The 13,229-nt window shown below is 46.5% G+C and overlaps 1 non-coding gene across 1 annotated transcript; it reads right to left on the bottom strand.

Moving 5' to 3' along the window:
* Positions 1 to 7,133: 7,133 nt before the first annotated feature.
* On the bottom strand, positions 7,134 to 7,207 carry Trnat-ugu (transfer RNA threonine (anticodon UGU)). Its single transcript has one exon. It is a non-coding gene; the product is annotated as a tRNA-Thr (tRNA).
* Positions 7,208 to 13,229: the final 6,022 nt, after the last annotated feature.

The following is a 13,229-nucleotide window of genomic DNA, read 5'->3' as shown; positions in this document are numbered from 1 at the left end:
GGCCTGTAATTTTGTGGATTATTCCTACTACCTTTCTTGAGTATTGGAGTGACCTGTGCAACTTTCCAGTCTTCGGGTACGGATCTTTCGTCGAGCGAACGTTTGTATATGATTGTTACGTGTGGAGCTATTGTATCAGCATACTCTCAAAGGAGCCTAACTGGTGTATAATATTGACCGGAAGACTTTTGTTAAGTGATTTAAGTTGCTTCACTACTCCGTGGATGTCTGCTTCTACGTTACTGATGTTGGCAGCTGTTCTTGATTCGAATTCTGGAATATTTACTTCGTCATCTAATGCGTGAACTGCTTGTAGCACTTTTGGCATTCTGTGTCTGTGACGCTGCCATTGCGACGCCTTCATCCTTCATTCATACACAATGCAAATACGGAACAATAACCAACTGACAAAAAGAAAACAGTTAAACCTTGTACATTATCATCAACATCTAGATTTTCTACCCTGCTTCACAACATGGCCAAACTGATGACATGTAAAACAAGTTACAGATACAGATTCAGCTGAAAAGACTCAAGCAGCTTACACTACGAGTACCCCACACGTTCTAAATACTGCTCTTTACTGTTGTCACGAAATTTACACACAACAGGCGACTCTTCTGGTCCAAACAAAGTAACGCTCAAGTTACGATGAGACTTCCTGTTAGATCCCATGCATGTCACTTGTATAAAAAGTAGTGAACAATTGTTCCACTCATCCCACGATGTTGATATTGCAAGTCCGGACGTCGTGCTGTGTGGATGACGCCTCCTCTGCTGCTCACTGAAGACGATCTCAGTACTTCTGGCACCACGTTATAGCTGATTATGGAGGTGGATACATTATCAGAAATTTTTGAAAACATACTCAGCGATCTTAAAATTTGTTAAAGTTTAAAACAGTCTTGTTCGCCATTTTTTTTAATTGGAGTGATCTACCGGTTTCGACTCTTCGCCCGTGTAACTGTTTGAGCAGTTACACGATTGTCGAGGGTCGACGAAACTCGTCTGGCAGTGTCCATCCACCGCTCTGGAGACTGAAGATGACTCCATGAAAGAGTCGAAACCGGTCAATCACTCCAATAAATAAATAAAAATTGTGATCAAGACTGTTTTAAACTTTAATTTTAACATTATCAGAAGGCTGGATGGCCAGGGAGTAAGACTGGATGGCAGACCAGTGAGGCACAGGCAGAAGTGTCTGTCAAAATTAATACATTTCCAACCCATACATTTTATATGCGGCATGGTGAGAAGGCTACCACATCCCTCCCCCATGGGAGTGGGCTAGCATCCATCCAACTGGCGGCAACCTCTGCTGACGTATGTGCTCAGCACTGGGCCCTCAGCTATATCTGTGAGCCCCAGCACCAACGTTAGTGGTGTGTACGAGAATCTTGCAGAGGCAGCCCTTCTTCGATAAATGACCACACTCACGCAGCCAAGGCGAGCGGCAAGAGCTTTGCGCACCGCATTGTCAGAAGGCAGCTACTGTGCAGGAGTTTGGCTACTGTCGGAGTGTACCGGCAGGTTCGCTGTGCTGTGTCACCGAGTCCAGAGACTGATTTAGAACATTAAGCACGTATGCCAGCAGGGACTCGGACCTGCGGCTGCAACTAGTGGCTCCATATAGTCTCTTAATTTGGCGTGGTCCCTGCATCCTGCTGGTCCTGCTCGACCGTGAATGAATCTGCTGCAAAATCAACGGTTATTTATACCAGATAACAGCACAATTATGTCAAAGCACTCAACACCACCGAAATATCTATGATCGAGACATTACCTTGCCTCGCCTTCACTGTGCATTACCAAGCACAGCTTGTCCGTCTTGTAATTATTTCACACGCTTGTTTTCTTACCGAAATGTCGACACACTGCTCTCATTGGGCCACGGGTGGTTAATGCAGTATTCCACAGCATTTTCTCACAAAGTTCACTCTTAACTTGGTAGCATCGCTACAAAACAGTCATGGCTACTACATTTGAAATAATTAACAGTTTACTTACTTTTTTCCATGTGTCTCGTTTTCATTTTGGTGCCCCTTGTATGTAGATGAGGACTGTAAACAGAGGTCTACAGACTGTGCCTAGCGAGCTCGTAATTGAGGGGAATGCTGTTTCCTCCAGTCGTTTCCAGCTACTTTCAGTAGGTCAGTTACCAGTCATCCCATCTCTTTTTTTGATAATGAGACTGTTTTCCTTTTTGTCTTCCCTTACTCTAGGTCCAGTGGTTTGCCAATTGTCGCTTTTGTGAAATCACGAATCAGACATTTTGTTCAAAATGGTTCAAATGGCTCTGAGCACTATGGGACTTAAAATCGGTCATCGGGCCCCTAGAACTTAGAACTACGTAAACCTAACTAACCTAAGGACATCACAGGCATCCATGCCCAAAGCAGGATTCGAACCTACGACCGTAGCAGTCGCGCGGTTGCGGACTGAAGAGCCTAAAACCGCTCGGCCACCGCGGCCGGCAGACATGTTGTTGACAAGAGTTACAGACATCTAATGAATGTGTGCATTTACCTATTGGGAATGTTATCGGTCACGCTTTAAGCACATTCTCGTGGTCAGGCCCTCACCTAATCAGCTGGAAAATTGCCTATATTAAGCATAGCTTGCAGGTTCTAGAATCCCTTGCCATTTCTAGTTTCTTATTTTCTGTACTGTTTTATTCTCCAAAGGTTATGCGTGAAATTAAAAAAAAATATAGACGCTTTTACTAAAATGCTCCGAGGGGTGGAAGGCTAATCCCTTCCTCTCCTGGGTCTACGCCTGTTAGTAACCAAAGCTCCACTGCCAACCGTCGTGGCAATGCTTAAGTGCCACGTAACAAACAAGAGGCAAGAGGTAGTGTTGCTCAGCAAGATGGGAGAATAGTGCGGACAGAGAGCCGTGCCACGCAGCAGATGAGAGCTGCAGACACAGGGAGAGGGGGCAGGCGCTGCTTGGGGCGCCCTGGCCCCCAGCCCCCGGCCTGCCAGCCCCTCTACCGCCGACGGCTACGGCGCGGCGCGGTGCGGCGACTGCTCCCGTGGGCTCACTTCCGGCCCGGAATTAGCCGCTCCCGGCCGCCGATAAATCCTGCCAGCCAGCAGCGGTCCCGCTTTTATCGTTCTTCCAAGGTGCGCGGCGCGCGTCTTCACCGGCCGAGGAAATCTGCTCGCACCCGCGGGGCTTCTTTCCCGCAGTACGTAGTTAATCGCCGTGTTTCCCCGCGGTAGAGGTCGATCCTCTGCTCGTTTGATAGCAGCACAAAGAGGAGATCCGTAGGTGTACGTATACGGCTTGTGCCAGGTGTAACAATATGAATATTTCTGGTTTTATCAATACAGGAGGGGTGGTCAATAAGTGATGCAACACATTTTTTTCATCCAATTTCCATTAAAGAAATGCGGAATTTCTTGTGGGACATCCTGAAATATTCCCTTTATAGTTTCATGAAGTTACGGTAGGTGGTGGCGCTATATGTAGCCTTCAAAATGGCGTCTGCAAAGAAGGTACGTTCCAAGCAGAGAGCTGTCACTGAGTTTTCATGGCGGAAAACCAGAGTATTACAGATATTCGAAGCCGCTTACAGTGTGTCTACGGAGACCTGCCAGTGAACAAGAGCACGATGAGTCGTTGGGCGAAGCGTCTGTCATCATCGCAACAAGATCGCGTAAACCTGTCTGATCTCTTGCTCGCCAGCTGGCCGCACACAACTGTGGCTCCCCCACAGTTGTGTGCGGCCAGCTGGCGAGCAAGAGATCAGACAGGTTTACGCGATCTTGTTGCGGTGATGGAACGTGCTGGCGCTCTCACTCAAGGTGATAACGCAAGGCCTTAAAAGTGTGCTCATCTGAGAAAAGCTCAAAAAACTTCCATCTGTTTGGCCCAATGAAGGATGCACTCCATAGGGAAGGTTATTGAGGCAGCAAGGTGTTGGTTTTGCAGCCAAAAGAGTGGGGAATAAGATTGTGTATTGGAATCCTGATTACAGCCAGACTGCTGTGTTGCATTACTTATTGAACGCCCCTCGTTGTAATTAGTTTATCTGGCAAAGACTACAGTTTTTACTTTGTATTTGTCGGTGTCACAGGCAATTATGGCTCTGTGTGTGGTACGGCAGGATTAAGCAGCAGCATAGGCTGAGGAGTAAAGGTGCTTAAAGGGGCGTTTATGTCTCGAACCACAATATACAATTTTTTAACAACACAGTCGTCAAGAACATTTGAAAGAAGTGACTAACCACCTATTAAAACGTGCACAGTAGTGATACACAATGTATTTAGCAGCATCTTTAGCCAGAGAAAAGTCTATTCGAGAACAACATGCATGATTTGCTAAATAAGTGCAGAATGACTGGTAGATACCGTCTCCAGTAAAATTAAAAGGCGTTTGTAGAAGAGAACAGCTGTATGAATATCAAGAACTCAGAGGGAAAACCAGTTCTAAGCAAAGAAAGGAATACTGAAAGATGAAAGGAGTATATGGAAGGTCTATACAAGGGAGATGAAATTGAAGACTATTTTGCAGAACTGGAAGAGGACGTAGATGAAGATGAGATGAGAGATATGATACTGCGAGAAGAGTGTAGCAGAGCATGAGCCCGGCAGCAGACGACATTCCATCAGAACTAGCGATAACTCTGAGAAATTTAACCTTGACTAAGCTCTTCTATCTGATGCGCAAGATGTACGACACAGGCGAAATACCGTCATACTTCAAGAAGAATGTAATTTTTCCAATTACAAAGAAAGCTGCTGTTGGCAGACGTAAATATTACCGGTCAGTTTAATAAGCCATGGCTGCAAAATATTAAAAAACTGTTTACAGCAGAATGGAAAGGCTGGTATAGGCTGGCCTCGGAGATCAGTTTGGAGTCTGGAGAAATGTACGTACACGCGAGGCAGTACTGCTCCTACCATTTATTTCAGAAGACAGATTAGTAGAGGAAAGGCAAATCTACGTTTATAGCATTTCCAGACTCGAAGAAAGCCTTTGACAAGTACTCTCTTTGAAATTCTGAAGGCAGCAAGGGTAAAATACAGAGAGGGAAAGGCTATTTACAACTTGTACAGAAATCAGGGAACAGTTATAAAAGACGAGGTGCATGGAAGGGAAGCAGTGGTTGAGAACGGGGTGAGACATAATTGTAGCCTATACCCGATGTTATTCTATATGTACAATGAGCAAGCAGTAAAGGAAACCAAAGAAAAATTTGAAGTAGGAATAAAAGTTCAGGGAGAAGAAATAAAAACTATGAGTTCTGCGGACGACATTGTGATTCTGTAAGACAGCATAGGACTTGGAAGATCAATTGAACGGAATGGACACTGTCTTGATAGGAGGATATGAGATGAACATCAGCAAAATCTAAACAATGGTAATGGAATCTAGTCGAATTAAATCAGGTGGAGGTGAGAGATTTAGATTAGGAAAAGAGACACTTAAAGTAGTAGACGAGTTTCATTATTTGGGCAGCAAAGTAACTGATGAGGGCTGAAATAGACAGGATATAAAATGTAGACTGGCAATGGCAAGAAAATCGTTTCTTAAGAAGAGAAATTTGTTAACATCGAATATAGATATAAATGCTAGGAATCCTTTCTGACATTATTTATATGGAATGTAGACAATATGGAAGTGAAACGTGAACAAGAAGAGAATAGAAGCTTTTGAAATGTGGTACCACAGAAGAATGTTGACGATTAACTAATGAAAATGTTCTGAAAGAAATCAGGAGAAAAGAAATTTGTGGCTCAACCTGAGTAGAAGAAGGGACCGGTTAACAGGATATATTTTGACAGATCAAGGCCTCACCAATGTTGTATTTGAAGAAAGTCAGAAGGATAAAAATCGTAGAGGGAGACCAAGAGATGAATACAGTAAGCAGATTCAGAAGACTGGAGGTTGCAATAGTTATTCGGAGATGAAGTACAATTTTTATGAATAGCAAGGGTAAATACCCATTAGTGACATAATGGCAATCACAGTACACAATGGACAGAATAAAACGTTGTTAGCGAAAGGTCAGTACTAGTGATACCAAAAATAGCAGAATTAAATTACACAAGGCCAGACCAATGCCTAGATTCCACACAACAATGATTAAAATTCTTAGTGTAGTGAATGAAATTTAGGAATATAAAGATGTGCTCTATGTGATCAAAACTATCCTGACACTCCCAAAAACATACGTTTTTCATATTAGGTGAATTGCGTTGCCACCTACTGCCAGGTACTCCGTGTCAGCGACCTCAATAGTTATAGACATCGTGAGAGAGCAGAATGGGGCACTTCGTGGAACTCACGGACTTCGAACGTAGTTAGGTGACTGGGTGTCACTTTTGTCATACGTCTGTACGCGAATTTTCCACATTTCTTAACACCCCTACGTCCACTGTTTCCGATGTGATATTGAAGTGGAAACTTGAAGAGACACGTGCAGCACAAAGGCGTACAGGTAGACCTTGTCTGTTGACTGATAGAGACCGTCGACGTTTGAAGAGGGTCGTAATGTGTAATAGGTAGACATCCATCCAGACCATCACACAGGAATTCCAAACTGCATCATGATCCACTGCAAGTATTATGATAGCTAGGCGGGAGGTGAGAAAACTTGGATTTCATGGTCGAGCTGCCGCTCGTAAGTCAAACACCGCGTCGGTAAATGCCAAACGACGCCTCGCTTGGTGTAAGAAGCGTAAGCATTTGACAATTGAACAGTGTAAAAACGTTGTGTGGAGTGACGAATGACGGTACGGTGGCAATCCGATGGCAGGGTTAGGTAAGGCGAATGTCCGGTGAATGTCATCTGCCATCGTGTGTAGTGCCAACAGTAAAATGCGGAGGTGGTGGTGTTATGGTGTTGTCGTATTTTACATGGAGGGGGCTTGCACCCTTTGTTGTTTTGCGTGGCACTATCACTGCACAGGCCTACATTGATATTTTAAGCACCTTCTTGCTTCCCACTGTTGAAGAGCAATTCGGGGAAGGTGACTGCATCTTTCAACACGATCGAGCACCTTTCATAGCGCACCGCCTGTGGCGGAGCTGTGACACGACAATAATATCCCTTTACAATGAAATGAACACCCTTAGCTGCTTACAGGCGTTGACATACCTCAACGGGGACAGATGCAAATGTGTGCCCCGACCGGGACTCGAACCCGGGATCTCCTGCTTACATGGCAGACGCTCTATCCATCTGAGCCACCGAGGACACAGAGGACAGCGCGATTGCAGGGATTTATCCCGGGCACGCCTCCCTCGAAACCCACATTCTCAACGTATTGTCCCGCACTACATTCTTAGTGACCCCGCCGATTATACTCATTACTCGCGGCGCGTTGCCGATTCCCGTAAGAGTTCGGGCACTGTTTGTGCATTCGAACGGAAGAAGAAGATGGTCAAGTGGCCGGTGAGCCTTAACTATATGTATACTAAGATGGTATCTGTTCTTTCGGACATGTGCGAAAGAACAGTTTTTTTTTCCTTGATTATGATTTTGATCACCTTACACAAGGCGGGCTGTCAGCAGCAGAGTACGCCGCTCTTCAGCCTTGAGTTTTACAATAAGTAATACATGTAGGTGGCACAGAGAATACAATCAAAACGGTGGGCAAAAAATGTAGACTCTTAAAAAACAAAAAACATGGAGCCGTTCACGCTGGACGAGAAAACATCACTAACACTAGTTGACACGGCGCACATAACAGGGATGATGGCGACGGTACACGTGAACAGTGGTGGGGTGACGGCGAACAAACACTAAACACAAACGAAGGCACACACACGAGACACTGATGGCGATGATCTCAGGCGCGCGAAAGTCCACGTAGCGTGTGCGGGTCCGGGGACCTGCCAAGAGAGGAGGAGGGGGGTTGGGGTGGGAGAGGGAGAGGGGAGAGCAGAAATGCCATGGGCAGAGGAGATAAAGGAGGAAAGGGGAGGGGAAGCCCGGGGGAAGAGAGATGGAGGAAGAGGGATGGGGGGAAAAAGAGAGAGAAGGGAGGGAGGGTGCCTAAAGGAAAGGACACCGGAAGTGGGGGGGGGCAGGATCAAAGTTGATAGGAGGGGTAGATGGAGGGGAGGAGGACACCATCAGGGAGGGGGAGCTGGCGGAAGCCACCGTGGGAGAGGGTAAGGAGAGTGGAGAGATGGAGACCGGGTGGGACGTGGGAATACAGGTGCGGCAGCGGGCGGGGGTGGGAGAGGATGAGCGAGACAAGCGGGTGAGGAGGATCGAGTTTGCGGGAGGTGTACAGGATCCGTATCCTCTCAAGGAAAAGGAGGAGGTGGAGGAACGGAATGAGATCGTACAGGATCCGCGTGGGGGAGGGGAGACGGATGCGATAGGCGAGGCGGAGAGCATGGCGTTCAAGGATTTGAAGAGATTTATGAAAGGAATGGGGGGCGGAGATCCGGGCCAGATGGGCGTAGCAAAGGATAGGGCGGATGAGGGATATATAGGTGTGGAGGATGGTGGAGGGGTCAAGACCCCACGTACGGCCGGAAAGGAGCTTGAGGAGACGGAAGCGGGAGCGTGCCTTGGCTTGGATTGTCTGGAGATGGGGAGTCCAGGAGAGGCGACGGTCGAGGGTGACGCCAAGATACTTAAGGGTGGGAGTGAGGGCGATTGGACGGCCATAGATGGTGAGATAGAAATCAAGGAGGCAGAAGGAAGGGGTGGTTTTGCCTACAATGATCGCCTGGGTTTTGGAGGGATTGACCTTGAGCAACCACTGGTTGCACCAAGTGGTGAACCGGTCAAGATGGGATTGGAGAAGGTGTTGGGAGCGCTGCAGGGTGGGGGCAATGGCAAGGAAGGCGGTGTCATCGGCAAACTGGAGGGGAAAATGCGAAAGAACAGATACCATCTTAGTATATAAATAATATCCCTGTAATGGACTGTCCTGCACAGAGTCCTGACCTGAATCCTACTGAACACCTTTGGGATGTTTACGAACGCCGAATTCGTGGCAGGCTCACAGACGGACATCGATACCTCTCCTCAGTGCAGCACTCCGTGAAGAATGGGCTGCCACTCACCAAGAAACCTCTCAGCACCTTATTGAACGTATGCCTGCGAGAGTGGAAGCCGTCATCAAGGCTAAGGCTGAGCCGACACGATACTGAATTCCAGCATTACCGATGGAGGGCGCCACGAACTTGTAAGTCATTTTCAGCCAGGTGTCCGGATACTTGTGATCACATAGTGTATTTCATGACTCCAAAAACAGCAGAATAAATAATGTTGGACCATGGACAACATAATCCATTGAAATCGCACTCTAGCTTCGAGTACTCAAAAATTCGTCGGAGAAAACGTGAAACAGTTAAATAATAACTTGACTCAAAAGCACAGGCCTCATGTTCGCCTAATAACGTGTAAGTAACTACAAATACGGGCACCTTTGGATGAGTCACTTGACAGCGCTTCTCAGCAGCGCTGCCGATGACTGATGTTGCAGGTACAGTACGTGAGCGGTTTCACGCGCAGCCACAGCCACTGAACGGTGGTGCGCTGCCAGTCGTCCCGGTGGTGTCCTCTGCCGCGAGTGGCGGCCACAGAAGTGGCTCCACTGGTGACTATGCAAGGAACGAAATAGCAGCGTTCAGATTGCGCCACAGCCGTAGCTGCATCAAAGAGGAGACAATAGCGTTGGATACGGAAACACAGAGACCCAAACATCAATACGCAAGTTTGCCACTGGGACTGAAAAGCGGCCTGTCATATGGGATCTGAAATACGACGATTACAGCAACGAGATCGCAAAGAGGGATGCGCGGTAGTCCATCAAAGGGAAATTCGAAACAAATTTCACTGGCATGTCCACAACAAAGAAAAACTTAATCGTAAGAAAAGCAATGTTTATTCTCACCATATATCAGTAACACGTGAAGTACTCTAGTAGCTAAAATAGTTAACAAATTCATTGCATGCAGAGTTATATTTCAAGCAAAATCTCAGCTGGATGTTAAGCTGGTTTCAAATTTTATGTACCTTTAACTCATTTCGATGCCCCATTCATTAATAAAGTAATCAGTAAATGTTACTGGTTGCCTGTAGCAGCGTTTCCAGATTCACATGGATCCCCTTGAATGCGAGGTCGCGAGGTCAATCTTTAGTAAGCTTCATTTGAAAGTGTTATATTAAGAATTACGACAGGAAAAATATTAGCTGCTATTGATTCACCACCTGCATCAGGAAGGCGACAGAAATTAAGCGTCCGGGAGGTGCAGAGATAAATATTTTACGGGGTGTATTACACTGCACAAAATGGACATCGTCGGCATTCAAGTAATGTTCAAAACAAGCGGTTAACTTGTACCATGAACACCGACTAAAAATGACCCGCCACAATGATTACAAAGGTTCGCACCACCAAGTTCGAACTCTTTAGGAGATATAAGCCGTGCAGGACTTTCAGCTATGCATCCACTACGAAAAAATGAGTATACTATCATATTGGTGTAACAGGATAATGAGAACTGATCGCCGGCCGGAGTGGCCGTGCGGTTCTAGGCGCTGCAGTCTGGAACCGAGCGACCGCTACGGTCGCAGGTTCGAATCCTGCCTCGGGCATGGTCGTGTGTGATGTCCTTATGTTAGTTAGGTTTAATTAGTTCTAAGTTCTAGGCGACTGATGACCTCAGAAGTTAAGTCGCATATTGCTCAGAGCCATTTGAGAACTGATCGAATTTGATGGCGCGCAACTGAATGCGAAATAGTCTGTTGTGGAGATTATCGTGAAATTGGCTGTCCTTTAAGGCGTACCACCAGATTTAGTGATAATATACTCAATCGCCAAAAAAATTGGTATACGCATGTGTATTCAAATACAGAGATATGTAAAAAGGAAGAATACGCCGCTGCGGTCGGCAACAACTATAGAAGACAACATCTGGCGTAGTTGTTAGATCGGTTACTGCTGTTAAATTGACAGGTTATCAAGATTTAAGTGAGTTTGAACGTGATGTTATAGTCGGCGCACGAGTAATGGGACACAGCATCCCCGACGTAGCGATGAAGTGGGGATATTCCCGTACGACCATTTCAGGTGTGTGCTATGAATATCAGGAATCCCGAAAACATCAGATCTCCGACATCACTACGGCGGAAAAAGATTCTGTAAGAACGGGACCAATGACCACTGAAGAGAATCGTTCAACGTGACTGAAGTGCAAGCCGTCCGCAGATTGATGCAGTCTTCAATGCTGGGCCATCAACAAGTGTCAGCGTGCGAACCATTCAACGAAACATCGATATGGGCTTTCGGAGCCGAATGTCCACTCGTGTACCCTTGACGACTGTACGACACAAAGCTTTACGCCTCGCCTAGGCCCATCAACACTAACATTTGACTGTTTATGAGTGCCGGCGGGAGTGGCCGAGCGGTTCTAGGCGCTACAGTCTGGAACCGCTCGCCCCGCTACGGTCGAAGGTTCGAATCCAGCCTCGGGCGTGGATGTGTGTGATGTCCTTAGGTTAGTTATGTTTAATTAGTTTTAAGTTCTAGGGGACTGATGACCACAGCAGTTAAGTCCCATAGTGCTCAGAGCCATTTGAACCATTTTTTTGTTTATGAGTGGAAACATGTTGCCTGATCGGACAAGTCTTGTTTCAAATTGTATCAAGCGGATGAATGGTTCAAATGGTTCTAAGCACTATGAGTCTTAACATCTGAGGTCATCAGTCAAATGGTTCAAATGGCTCTGAGCACTATGGGACTTAACTGCTGTGGTCATCAGTCTCCTAGAACTTAGAACTACTTAAACCTAACTAACCTAAGGACGTCACACACATCCATGCCCGAGGCAAGATTCGAACCTGCGACCGTAGCGGTCGCGCGGTTCCAGACTGTAGCGCCTAGAACCGCTCGGCCACACGGGCCGGGTATCGTTTCAAATTGTGTCGAGCGGATGGACGTGTACGGATATGGAGACAACCTCGTGAATCCATGGACCCTGCATGTCAGCAGGACACTGTTCAAGCTGGTGGAGGCTCTGTAATGGTGTCGGGCTTGTGAATCTGGAGTGAGAGGGGACCTCTAACGTGTCTAGGCACGACTCTGACAGGTGACACGTACATAAGCATCCTGCCTGATCACCTGCATCCATTCGTGTCCATTATGTATTCCTACGGACTTGAGCGATTACAGCAGGACAATGTGACATCTCACACAGCCATAATCGCTACAGAGTGGCTCCAAGAACACTCTTCTGTGTGTAAACACTTCCGATGGCCACCAAATTCCCCCGACATAAACATTATTGAGCACATCTGGGATGGCTTGCAACGTGCTCTTCAGATGAGATCTCCAGCCCCTCGTACTCTTGCGGATTTATGTACAGCCCTGCAGGATTCATGGTGTCAATTGCCTCCAGCAGTACTTCAGACATTAGTCAAGTACATGTCACGTCGTGTTCGGCACTCCTGCGTGCTCACGTAGGTCCTACAAGATATTAGGCAGATGTACCAGTTTCTCTGGCAGTTTGGTGTATGTTTTATAGGCAAGGAAACAATAAACATTCAAAGGCTGAATTTGATCAGTTTTTCCAGGTGGTATGTATTGCAATGTCACACATTTCAGCAAAGAACATTTGCTCTAAAGGAGTATGATTTTTATTCGCAGACCAGGATTCGTGCAAATGCAAGTTATTTTGAACAGTTATCGGCCAAAAGCTGTGCTCTTCCACAGTTGTAATTCTCTTAGCCCATTTCCCCATTATTACTTGCTGTATTCCCTGCTGCCTTTACAAGATAACTCACACGACAAATAATCTTAGGGGTCAGAGTACCCCCAACTACTTACAAAACTCCATCCAATTTATCATCCAGATTAACAGTGGGCACAATTGGATGCGGATGCGTTAAGGCACTGATGTTACACTACAGGCCATTAAAATTGCTACACCGCGAAGATGACGTGCTACAGATGCGAAATTTAACCGACAGGAAGAAGATGCTGTGATATGCAAATGATTAGCTTTTCAGAACATTCACACAAGGTTGGCGCCGGTGGCGACACCTACAACGTGCTGACACGAGGAAAGTTTCCAACCGACTTCTCATACACAAACAGCAGTTCACCGCCGTTGCCTGGTGAAACGTTGTTGTGATGCCTCGTGTAAGTCCCCTAGAACTTAGAACTACCTAAACCTAACTAACCTAAGGAAATCACACACATCCATGCCCGAGGCAGGATTCGAACATGCGTACGAAGCGGTCGCGCGGGTCC

This window comes from Schistocerca serialis, chromosome 5, assembly GCF_023864345.2.
Source record: "Schistocerca serialis cubense isolate TAMUIC-IGC-003099 chromosome 5, iqSchSeri2.2, whole genome shotgun sequence".
In the NCBI taxonomy this organism is placed as follows: domain Eukaryota; kingdom Metazoa; phylum Arthropoda; class Insecta; order Orthoptera; family Acrididae; genus Schistocerca; species Schistocerca serialis.
This window is presented reverse-complemented; position numbering and strand designations above follow the sequence as displayed.